This window comes from Lissotriton vulgaris, chromosome 7 (assembly GCF_964263255.1).
Source record: "Lissotriton vulgaris chromosome 7, aLisVul1.2, whole genome shotgun sequence".
Taxonomy (NCBI): domain Eukaryota; kingdom Metazoa; phylum Chordata; class Amphibia; order Caudata; family Salamandridae; genus Lissotriton; species Lissotriton vulgaris.
Window position 1 is genome coordinate 684,668,891 of NC_141695.1, and position 13,467 is coordinate 684,682,357.

Genomic DNA, 13,467 nt, shown 5'->3' on the forward strand with positions numbered 1-13,467 from the left:
TCTTTCTGGTCAAACAATTTTGTCAACCTAAGCTTAATTTACCCAGCTATTTATTCATTAACATTTATTTTATTGTAATTTTCAGAACAATAAAAGAATACAACAACATGAGCACATCGTTAATATCTCAATAACATATAGAAAGCGAAATGCACATTATATCAATTTAGGACATATACTTTTTTAATTCTTAGTGCCATAACTCAGTTGAAAGATGAGTGAATTGTACGTTCTTGAGTATCTGGTATTCCGTGCCTTTTAACTGGCTTCTAATTCCCTGGAAACTAAGTGATGGCCCATTTGTGGGTTAGGTTCCCAGTGTGACCGTACCCCTCTTAAAACCCTAGGGGGGTCTTCATTCCTGCCTGTTGGTTAGGGGTCCTCTTGCCTATCTAGTACACCTGGATTAGTTATCAAATACACATGCAGGGGTCCCAGATGTCTTTTGGCCTAGAGGATATAGGGAGTAGTTCTGCGTAAGCCAATGTCTGCTCTTGCCAAAGAAGAAGGTCCTGAATCCATTATTTAAATTTAGGTGCCCGTCCTCTACCCCACCTGCACACCACCCTTCGCTTGCCACCCTTCACCATTTGTTTGTATGCTGAGGATATGTCTTCCGTGTACCCCAAGAGCGCTACTATGGGTGACTGTTAGTGGTGCTAGGGTCATCTGTTATAGAGCTGTAAAGATCTGGCTCCAATAAAATGTGACTGTCGCCATTCCCATGCAACATGTAGGAAACCCGCTGCTTCTTGCCCACATCTATCGCAGGCATCATTGTCGCGTAGCTTGAATTTGAACATTTTAACAGGGGTGTAGTATAATCTATGAAGGTATTTAAAATGTATGATGCGTAGCCGAATACTCGCTGATACATTTCTAGTTTGTTGGCAGCAATAACTCCACTTTTCGGGGGGTGGAGCTTGCCAGCACCGATGTAGGACGTGTAGGAGCCGAGCTCCGGGCTATCACCCATAAAATCCTGTTAAATATCCTTAAATTAACGGAGGCTGCGAACTACTACAGCGAGGATATACTCTCCGGTGTCAGTGAGGATCGACTGGAAGACCGCCCGTTGCAAGATATCGCTATACACAGAAGTCGAAGTTCACGGGTGCTAACTGGCGGACTGGGCCCAAAGCCGCGAACTAGCCTGGGCGGCTGGCCGGCGTGCGTGACCCTGCGTGCGGCCGGTGGGAGAGAGGCTGCCTGGGGACCACCTGAGTATTCCCGAGACACAAGCAATAGACGGTGGAGCAGAGAGAGACCAGCACGATCAGAGCTGAGGGGCTACGGAAAACACACTGAACTGCCGGGAAACGTCCGACGACCCTGTGAGGCGGAGGAGGGGGAAGCGGGAGTTTGCGCAGCACACTGCTCTCTGCAAGAGATCCGGTAAGGAGCTCGCAGTGGCGGGTCGGAACCAGCTTGTGAGACCCCGAGTGCCGGTTTAGCTGAGTTGGTGTCTGCCTCTGCCGATGTGAAGACGTGACACGGGGCAGATTTTAAGGGACTACACGCTGGCTTACAGGGACGGTTGCCTTCCTCCCCCCCCCCCCCTCCTCGCTGCCCACTGCCCACGAGGCTCGATAAGTAGGACCTGGAAACTCTGGTCCGGTGAGAGGCGAAGGCCTCTAAGGAGATGGGGGTGTGCTGATCATACAGGAGAGAGGACGGATATAGTGACTCCTGCACTACCCCCGCTGCGCCCTACTCACTAACGTTGGGACAGAGGGACCCTTCCCCCTACCTGGAACTGAGTGAATGTGCAACCGGACAGCGCGAGCTGCAGACTTGCGACTGAAACCAAAGCCTGCGCGCCATTTTTGATGACATTTGCTAGCTCGCCCAACATGACCCCTGAGCGATCGTAGTGGAGAGGACGGGCAGTAGGAGCGTTCCACAATAGAGGGCTGGATTGTGGGAGACTCCTGAGTCTTATCCTTGCATGGTTGATTGCTGGGGCCGTGAAAGTGCTACTACCGGGCGCCTCCGGGAAAGTGATTGGTGTCCTGGCTGGAGGTTTTAAGTAGGCCGAAGCTGCTGGAGAAGGACAAAAGAGAGAACTGGCTACTTGCTGCACAGTTAGAGGGGTTATACCATCGCAATTGCAGAACTGACGTAGTGGAGGCAACGGCTCCATTCTTCCCCTACGGAATACGGCCACCGCGGTCGCTGCGTCCCACGCCAGGGCAAGGTACATTGGACCCTAACTAATCATCATGGGCAAAAATGATAAAACCCAGACCAAGCTTGCCTTCGACCAACGTAAATCGAAGATGCCGGAGACACCAGCGCCAGATCCTTCGCCGAGAAGCAGGGGCCCAGAGGGCTCAATGTATGCGGACATAAAGGATATGCTAGTGACAATGGAGAAGGGATTGCAAGATAGCATGGCGTCAATTGGCTCGAAGATAGACACCCTCACTTACCGTATGGATCGTATGTCGGAGCGGGTGGACAAACATGCGGAGCGGCTCGACATGTCAGAGACGACTCACCGAGGTGGAAGAAGCGCAGACTGAATGGGATAAAGACCGCAAACAGTTCTCTAGACTGCTCCAGGTCATACAGGATAAGTCAGAGGACTTGGAGGCCCGCTCGAGACGCTCAAACATACGCATCACGGGGATTGTGGAGACGACACAAACTGGGAAGATGGAACTCTTTGTGGAGAAGCTTCTGATCACTCTTTTGGGAGAGGATGTCTTCTCGCCGATGTTTATCGTAGAAAGAGCTCAGCGCACGCTGGGACCGCGTCCGTGCCCGGGGGCGACCCCAAGACCGATAATAGCAACATTGCTGAACTATAGAGACCGCGATACGGCGTTGCGAGTGGCAAGGGGCAAAGGGAAGCTACAATTCGAAGGTATGGATGTATCCCTGTACCCTGACTTTACAGCGAAAGTTCAAGAGGAGCGACGGCACTTCGCCCCATATAAGAAACAACTGAGGGAGCTGGGCTTAGACTACGCCATGCTGTATCCGGCCAAATGGCGGATAAACAGACGAGGTCACTCACATTTTTTCACGGACCCTAGAGAACTCCAGAAATCTCTGAAGGAGTGGACCAAGGAACAGAGGAGTAGCCCAAGAGGTCAAAGTGGGGAGCAGGATGAGAACAGTCATCTGGACGAGCAGGAATAATTTGGCTGACGGTGCGCCGGTTGGCTCACTGTTGGCCCCATTGGAGACTGGGCGATGACATGGCAAAGGGACTTGGTCTTGCGAGAGGGGAACATCACTTACAGCGCATTTTTTACAACGCACTACCATTACATCGCAACCATTACAACGCATACCATTACAACGCATTGCGCTGGGGGCGCTCTAGGATAGGGAATATATTTAATTTACTATCCAACACCTTCCCTGCTATCCACGGGGACTGGAGTTGGAATAGTAAATTAAATAATTCACTATCCAGCGCCTAAAAGCATTATGCGTTGTAATGGACTGCGTGGTAAAAACCGCGTTGTAAAGGCATGCGATGTAAAAGCATGCGTTGTAGTGACACCAATCCTTGCGAGATGCCGGATACGCGGAGAAGTGCCGGAACAGAGAGATTGGAGAGATCTGTGCTCGGACTACGACATCATGGATGGGTGAGATCTTTTCATTACATATGTGCCTGATAGCGGCCTGGTGATATTCAAAGGTCTATGTGTGAAATGATATCAGCATACAACTAAATGCATTTGATTATTGGACTTTGTTGTGCGGGGTGTGCTGTGGGAGGGGGGGGAGACGATTGGAGATGCCTCTAAAGAACTCACTGAGAATAAATTTTGTCTCACGTTGATAGACACTTTTAGTGTGATAGCGCTGGGGGCAAATGTGAAGTGTGTAATACTGAAGAACTGTTGTGCTTATGCTGGTGACCTCTGCCCTGGCGCTTATAGCACTAAAGGCCCCCAGGAGGGCCAGTTTTGGGGTTGTACTGAAAGGTTCTAACGGGAGGATGTTGGAGGGAGGGAACGGGTACTGCCAGGCCATGTTGGGGGTGGTCGGCTGTGGGAGGGGAAGAGTGGGGTGGGGTGGATTTTTTTGTTCCAGGGACGGGGAAGTTGACTGTAACGCCAGAAGATGTACCGCTCAGTTCTCACTATCGGAGTCTAGTTTTGCCAGCAGACGCACGCAGGGGTGCCTCGTCCGGGGATTGGAGGACAATCTTATTTGATGACGATAATGTTCTGCTTAGGAGATGATTGATAATAGTAAAATGAATGAAGAGAGTGCTTCAGAGACACTGAAAGCGTTGACGTGGAATGTGAGAGAGCATAACGATCACCGAAAACTTAGAAAGATGCTAAAATTTTGCAAAGGCACCACATTGATTTAGCGCTTATCCAGGAGACTCACATCCCAATCACAAGCAGAATGCTCTCAACCAGGGGGCTAAGGGGTAATAGTGTGGCTGCGGGGTTTACTACACATTCCAGGGGAGTTATGGTGTGGGTGAATCCTAGATCTAAATTACAGTTGACGATGATTAAAGCGGACATAGCAAGCCACTAATTGATCGCTAGATGTGTGGGCAAAGGACACGACCTCATAGTGGTAAATGTTTATGGCCCCAACTATGATTCCCCAGAGTTTTATGTGGACCTAGCTACACACTGTAGACCTTATGTTGGCTCTAGAATGTTATGGGGGGGTGACTTTAATTTGGTGTTTGACCCAGAGTTAGACAGGTCCGCGGGGCCAGACAGGCGCCTGGCGGCTGCGGCCTTGCAGATGAAATCAGAGATGGTCAAATTGGACTTGATAGATGTCTGGAGATATAAAAACTCAACGAGGGGCGGGTATACGCACTACTCTGCATACCACGACACCCATACAAGAATCGACTACTGGTTAACATCTCAAGTTGTCGTTAAAAGCATTAAGGGTTATACGATACTGCCACGCACGCTATCGGACCACTCCCCCCTGCTCCTGGTGTTGGAAGCCCCGGTGAGAAAAATCCCCCCATTTACGTGGCGCTTTCCTCCTTACTCCTTATTGGATGACGTATTTAAGGGAGAGCTTGCAGAGGAAATACAGTTTTTTTGCAACCAATGTGGGGTCAGTAGACCGTTTTCAGACAGTGTGGGAAGCATTTAAAGTGTATATTCGTGGTATTGCAATTTCCAAACACTCTAGTGTTCTCAAAGCAATAAGGCAGAGGCTGAAAAGTCTTGAAGATCAATTATCGACCCTAGAAAGGCAACACAAAGTAGGTTTGAGGCAGCCACTGCAGAGCAAATTAAAACACTCATTGCTGACTATAATGAAGAGGCGGACAGAGAAGTCCAACACATGGGCAAGTACGCCACTGCACACACCTATGGTGAGGGGGAACGACCCAGCTCTCTCCTGGCCAGAATAATACGGAACGAACGACGTCCTCTGGTGATAGAGGAACTGGTAGCGTCAACAGGGGAGGTACTCACAGGGGAAACGGCAATCCTTGAGGAGTTCAGGGAATACTATTCTGGACTCTATAAATCTAGATCTTCTGGCGTGGAAGAGGAAATAGATGATTACTTTAGCTACATTAAAATGCCCCTACTGTCCGATTCTGACAGAGAATTCTTGATGATGCCTATACACCAAGACGAGATCATGGAGGCTCTGGAGGTGATGCGTACTGGTAGCGCGCCGGGAACTGATGGGCTGATAGTGGGCTTCTATAAGACTTTCAAAGATAAGCTTGTTCCGCATTTGTCAACACTGTTTGACGACATCTGTGTAGAGGGCAGCATGCCTGGTTCTATGAGAGAGGCACTGCTTGTCACAATCCTGAAACCTGGGAAGTCTCCTGACGCATGTGGTTCATACAGACCACTCTCCCTGATAAATGTGGACGCTAAATTGTATGCAAAAGTATTGGCCACGCGACTGGCGTTACTACTGCCGGAAATGGTTGCCCCGGAGCAGGCGGGATTTATCCCGGCCAGAAACCTCACGTACAATATTCGCACGGTACTGGGGACCATGCAGCATGTACGTCAGGAGAACAAAGCGTTAACGATTTTCCTTGACATGGAGCAGGCATTTGACTTGGTGGAGTGGCCCTTCATGCTGAGAGTGCTTCGTAAGTTGGGGCTTGGGGAACCCTTTTTGCAGATGATAGGTGCTTTAAATTACCAGCCCACGGCGAGACTGCGATTGGGTGATCGTGTTACAGATACTTTTGGAATAGGATTAGGTACAAGTCAGGGCTGCCCTCTTTCGCCCTTATTGTATGCGTTGGTGACGGAACCGTTGGCGTGCGCAATTAGAGAATACCATAGGTTTGAAGGGATTAACTTTCCAACATATCAAATAGGTATCTCTACATATGCAGATGACACATTTTTATATGTGCGTGATCCGGAAAAACGAACCTCTCCTCTGTGCTAAGAGAAGTGGTTAGATTTGGGGCTCTGTCCGGTTTAAAAGTGAACTGGAACAAGTCGGTGGCGTTCCCACTGACGCTGGTGATGCAACAATTTGATATGGAATACCCATTGCAATGGACTATGGAGCCGGTCAGGTACTTAGGGATACAGCTGCATACAGACCCGGAAATCCTAGTTCGGGAAAATTACGGGGTTGCATTCGAGAAACTGACTGAGGATGTGGAAGCATGGTGCAAGCTGCCCTTGTCCCTAATGGGAAGGATAGCCATAATGAAAATGGTGGTATTACCTAGATTCCTGTTCTTGTTTAATAATATCCCAGTAGTCCTGTCCAAGGTCTTTTTCAAAAACCTGACTCAAGTGCTAGTTAAACTTGCCTGGGGCGGCAGACAACCTAGAGTCCAATGGAAAGTATTAACACTTCCTTACGAGATGGGAGGGCTGGGTGCACCAGACATGGAAAGATATTACAGAGTCGCTCAGGCGGCCCATCTACACACGTGGATACACGGGAAACCGGATATCCCTCATGTGATACTTGTTTGCTGACCCCATCCCTTTACCAGCTACTGTGTTTTACCCGGCTGATTGCAGTATTGGTAAACTGGAATCGCTAAAGGCCACGAATCATGCATGGCATGAGCTATTACGGGAAAAGAACTGTTTGCTGCTCTACTCCCCACTTATGTTGATAGACTGGGCGATGTGGCTGGCCCCACTGAAAGAGAAAGGAGTCATATGTGCACTAAATAAACTAGGAATAGTAAAGATGGAGGACCTATTTATAGACGGGGTAGTAAAAACATGGGAACAGATTCTCTCCTCAGGTGTTGAGGCCACACTGTTGCAACAATTTCAGTTTTACAGGGTGCGCAGTGCATTGTTGGGACTATTGGGGGCAGACCTAGCCGAGCCTCCGGAGATCCCGGAACTCACTTACGTGATTAAGACAGCAGCCCCTAACAAGTTAGTTACGACCTTAATTAAGATAGGCGCTCAACAAAAGGAACAGCAACACTCACGGGCGAGAATGGCGTGGCAGCGCGATCTACAAATACCGATAGATGATAAAATGTGGAAATACTGTTGTACGAATACGAGGAAGATATCCCTTAACGGGAGACATAGGCTGATCCATTTCAAATTTCTGCAGCGGGTTTATTACACGCAAGAGAGGCTGCATAGATATGGGCTTCGACAAACTGCCGAGTGTGAGCGTTGCCATGCACAAGAGGCAGATTTCATGCATATGGCGTGGACCTGCCCTGGTGTCAATAAGTTTTGGAAAGAAGTATTTTCGGAGATGAGTGTGATCCTAGAAATAGAGATGCCGGCTAATCCGGCGCTGGCACTACTGGGTTACTCCAAGCCACTGCTGGTTGCGCTGAGACGTCTGGCTGATATAGGCTTGTTGGTGGCTAGGCGGGTTGTCGCTTTATGTTGGATGAGAGGTCCGCTGCCAACCAAAAAGAGATGGGCGAGGGATATGGTGTATTGCTGCACGCAGTCGGAGACATACAGTGAATTGCTTCCGCCTACGAGTAGACCTAAGAATTTTTGGAGTCTGTATCGAACCTATTTGCACATTGGGGAAAGTGAGGAGACAACACAGGGTGAGGCGAATGACAGACCGGAACTACACGTAGAGGATCGGGAGGGGACAGCACAGAACGAGACGCATAACATACAGGAGCTGATGGAGGAGTGTACTGGGCAGACTTAAATGGGCGATCACCTGGGATAAGAAGTTTAGAGAGTCAGGAAGGCGTTGGGAGAACTGAACCACTGCATGATGGGAGAGGAGGGAGAGGGATCTTTGATTGTACCGATGGTCTGTGTGGGATCACAGGACTGGAGAGTGAACTGAAAGGTACTGACTTGATCCTCTTGAGAGGGCATGGAATGGGCGGGTGTAGGTAGCCCCTGGGGGTGAGGTAGACGAGGCTGTAAGGCAATATACAACTGAGATAGTGGGACGGGACGGCGAGTAGATGGCGAGTTTGGGGGTGGGGGGGGATTGTTGGGATTGGAATTTGTATTGTTTACAAGAGGAATTAATATTAGGCTGCAATTTAGTGAGGTAGGCACAGCAATGATTGGCAAGATGCTAATAACTTGCACGACTGAAGGGCGAGACTGGTTCGGAACGGCGTAGCTATTGATAAGTTGGAGGCTATTATACTGTGTATTACTTGAATGCCGCCGGACCTCCGGAGTGTCGGCTAAATGGCTGTGTAAGATGAGACCAGACGATACAGACTCGCTACATCTGATTTGCTGCCGGCCTCCGGGTTGTAGGCTATATGCTGTGTGCTATGTTTAAGAATAAATAAAGGTTTTCAAAAACAAAAAACAAAAAAAAACTCCACTTTTCTTCACTAAGGGGTTCACCCAATTCCTTCTCGCACTGCACCCGAGCTGTCGTCCCAGTCATCTGTGTTGCTATCTGCGTGCTATGGTACATAAGCAATACAACATGGCCAGGATTTGTACTTTGTAGTAAGCACTGTAGTGGTATCAGTGTAGGTGGCTCGTTGTGGTATTCTGGAGTAGCCGCCCTCACACTGTTTCTCAGTCTAACATACATAAACAGATCCATCGCCGCACGGTCTATATTTGTAAAAAACGGTTCTTTGGTGTGGAAGACCTCATTAATTTAGAGGTCTCCTCATTTCGTAATGCCAATTTCATCTAATAGTTGGCGGCACCTTAGTTCCTGGGTTACTTCTAGGTCGGGGTGGCGAGCCACTGGGAGCAAGGGTGAGTATATAATTGCAATGCCTAGTCTTTTCGGAATTTTTTGCCACGCTGCTACAGTACATGCCACAGTATTGGAGTCAGTATCCCTCGCTCTCGCATGTGTGGCTATAAATCCTGACATTGGCGTTGACTGCATATAGTATTGTTCTACCTATAAATGTGGCATATATTGGGGGGGGGGGGGGGGGGTGTAAACCAATAAGTTGCGTAATGTGTCTGTGCACTAAGATAAAACAGTTCGAAATTAGGGGCCTCAAATCTCCCATGCGCAAAGGGTAAGGTCAGGATCTCCCACTTCAGTCGAGGTTGTTCAATCCCCCCCCCCCCCCCCCCCCCCCCCCCCAGGCGAGCTGAATAATTTGAGTTTTTAGGGTCTGAAAGAATACGTGTCCCAGAGCATAGGGGATATTGATAAATAAATATAATAGTTTAGATAGACTGACTATTTACATCAGGGATATCCCCCGCGATAGACAAGGACAAGGCGATCTATCTAGTGAACGATTCTGTTAGGTGTTCTAGTGCTCTTTCATAGTTTGCTCGGAGCATCTCCGCCCTATCTCTGGTGAAAATTATCCCCAATTATTTCACTTTGTCAGGGCTCTTCGCGGCGGGGTAGTCCATGGGATATGCTTGAGCAGCAGCAGTAAGTGGGAACATCTGAGATTTCTCCCAATTGATTTTGACCCCTGACAATTCTCCAAAGGCGATAAATTCTCTCAATATGGGGTTAAGGCTGAGTTAAGGTTCCTGCACATAGAGGGTGATATCATCTGCATACAATGAAATAAACACACTCCTGGTGAGGTACTCAAGAGCCCACTCCCGATGGTGCAGCCAGTGCTTAGCCGCCAATGGTTCAATGGCTAAGGCAAATAATAGCGGAGAGAGCGGGCAACCCTCCCGCTTACCTCTCGTGATGGGGAAAAGAGGTGAACTAACACCGTTTATTACCCTGACCCGTGGTTGGTGGTATAGCAGTTGTATCCAGGACAGAAAGCTACGCGGGATTCCCATCCGTTGGAGTATTCCAAACACAAAATCCCATTCTACCAAATTGAATGCCTTGGTGGCGTCCAAAAACACTGCGACCGCTGAAAGGTACGGATCGATATCTTTTATCACCGTAAAAAGGGTTCAGAGATTATGGGTTGTTGGCCCGTCCTGGCATAAGCCCGCTTGGTCTGGTAATACTAATGCTCCCATGAGGAGACTCAATCGGTTGGAAAGTACTTTAGCTATTATTTTCACGTCGCAATTTATCATGGAAAGCGGTCTGTAGGATTCACACCTATCAGCCGCCTTCCCAGGCTTAAGTATGGAGATAATGCATGCCTCGCGATTTGTGGGTGGCCGAATACCTTACTTCATAGCCACTTCATATAGGAGCTAGGTGTTCTATATATGCTTTAAAAGATAGCTGGTATGACATCTGGCCCGGGGGCTATGCCTGATCGAAGTTGCATAATAGTGGCCCGAATTTCGTCTATTTCTGTAGTAGGGGATCTCTGTGTATAGTCATAATCTAGAGAATAGTCCCGCCCATGTGCGTGGACCCCGGAGCAATCAAAAATAATCTCTTAAAGTGTCGAAAAAATGCAGAACTGCACAGACACTTAAGAGAGAATTTAAAGACATATAATGCAGCCTATAAACAGGCTACACTGTCCAGTACTTCAGCTAGAAATTCCACCAAAAATCCACAAAACAGCAAAGCCTGTCCAGATTTCCCTTGCCTTCAGCAAAAACCCCTCTGGAATGATAGAGAGAAAGATTATGTGGTTCAGAACAGGATACTGTGCCTTTAAGAGAACTTTCCAGAACTTCACAGTATCCCAGAATGCCCTGCAGGTCCCGCTTACTTTCAGTTCTTTTTGAAGGCGTAACATGCCTGCCAGACCTGTAGCATTCCTTACATGAACATCTGTCTCCACCGGGGAGGAGGGCGGGCGCTTATGACCATAACAGAGATACCCATTCTACAGAACTGGAGTTACAGAAAAGAAACTGCTCCTTCTGTAGTAGGGGGATCGGTGTGTATAGTCATAATCTAGTGAATAGAATGGCAAGCCCATCCCCACACCAAAGCGGCGGTGGAGAAAAGAAACCAACACCACTATTATGCGAACAAATTCCGCAGCGAAGCCTGTCCAACCTGAGCATCTGCCCTGGCATCAGTGTCCAGACAGTAATGCTTAGCAAAGGTATGAACCGACTTCCAAGTGGCGGCCTTGCAAATTTCTGCAATCGGCACATTACGGAGCAAGGCTGTCGTGGCAGCTTTGCCCCTGGTGGAATGAGCCTTAGGCTTACCTCCTAAGGTCTTATTAGCTTTCTGGTAACACAGTTGTGTGCAGGACACAATCCATCTAGAGATGGACTGCTTAGAGGGCGCAAGACCCGTCCTGACTGATCCATAATTGATAAACAATTGGTCTGACCTACGAATATCTTTGGTTTTATCCAGATAAAATTTCAACACCCTCCTAACATCCTGGGAATGTAGAGACCTTTCCGCTGGAGATGAAGGGTTCTGAAAAAACGTAGGCAAAGTTATAGTTTGGTTGACATGAAAGTCAGAAATAACCTTGGGAAGAAATTTACGGTGAGTACGCATAACAACCTAAGCAGCATGAAATACAGTATAAGGTTCTTGGCAACACAACGCCTGAATTTCACTCACCCTGCGGGCCGATGTAATGGCCATGAGGAACGCCGCCTTCCAGGACAGGTGCTGCAACGAAGCCTTATGAATGGGTTCGAAAGGCTCCTTCATCAAACTCAGCCATGAAATTGACGTAATCATTCTAACAGAAACATGGCTCTCTGACTCTTCTTCGCCCTACCTAGACCTCCTAGTCCCACCGAACTACCAGATTATGAGACAGGACAGAAATATCAGAAAAGGGGGAGGCATTGCTTGCGAACATAGATCTGACATTACCATCACAAAAATACAGGTTGATCCTCTAGAGTCCTGTGAATATCTAGGCATGTCTTTAAGATCAGCAGATAATCAATACTGAAAACTCCACGCATTATACCACCCCCCGGGTACTAAGACCAAATTCATCGAACAGTTGATTGATATCATTACTACTAACGCCAATCTGCAGACGAACAATATTTTTTTAGGAGACTTTAACATTCACTGGGATGATCATGAGGACAATCAAATCACCCTGTTAAAATAAATTTCCTGGATGGCCAATCGTTAGTCCAAGGATGCCATCTCCCCACCCACAACAAAGGGTCCATATTAGATTGGATATTAGCTAAAGAAAAAGCCATTGAGAACATTGTAATCAACCTGTGTGATTGGTCGGACCACCACATAATTTCCTTTGAAATTCCCATCAGTAAATATAAATCGTCCACACAAGCTACTAAACCTAAAAAGTGGACCAGGGACATTAGAGGAATTAATATGGAATACTTAGCCGCACGTTGCGAAACTGATCTGCAGCCACCCAAGAACATGGCTGACGTCAACGACCTCACGATGCACTATGACAAAACGATGTCCAGCATTATGGAGGACATAGCCCCACTAATACTGAAAAGGCTCTCGGAGAAAGACAGCAGAACGGAAATGGCGACAACACCCTTCTTCACCACATCTATCCTTACTGAGACAATCCAGGAAAGCATATAACAAAAGCATCAATAAATCTAAAAAAGAATTCTTTAGGAAAGAATTGGATAGCGCAATAATTAGACCTAGGAAACTCTTCGATCTTCTCAAAGAACAATCAAACAAGGCGGCCAAAATGGCTCCAGTCATCTCCAAAACTAACTTAAATAGCGAAGACTTCTCGGTCTTCTTTGCAGACAAAGCTAACTCATTAGAGAAGGAACTCAAAAAAGCAGCAAAGGAAATTGAAATGGAAAAGAGCCTGGGAGATGTGGTACCGGAGTTACAGGAAACAGCTAAACCTAAAAACAATGCCAGGTGGTCAGCTTTTAGACAAGTCAGTGAACTAGACATCTCAAAGATCATGGCATCCTCGAAACCAAATAATCACTATAATGACCCTCTACCGGCGAAATGCTGGTCCTCCATAAATCACCTGCTAATCCCAACTTGGACTAAGGTCATCAATGCCTCTCTGTCACAAGGTCAAATACCTGCCTGCCGTTGTCGTAAATCCTCTTCCTTTCCTCCTACAATAAAACAGCAAAAGCCCATTTGTTACATAAAAAACCTGAGGGGTAAAATGACAAATGGCCAGCATATTTTACATGAACCAGCAATTAGTTATCCTCCAGTTGGACCCAGAGTTCCACCGCTGTGCTCCATCCTAGGGGGACCCTTAGTCTA

The 13,467-nt window shown here is 47.7% G+C and overlaps 1 protein-coding gene across 3 annotated transcripts in view; it reads left to right on the top strand.

Moving 5' to 3' along the window:
* The window catches only part of RHOT1 (ras homolog family member T1), a 671,689-nt gene that overhangs the window by 404,414 nt on the left and 253,808 nt on the right, over nt 1–13,467 (top strand). The window lies entirely within an intron of this gene.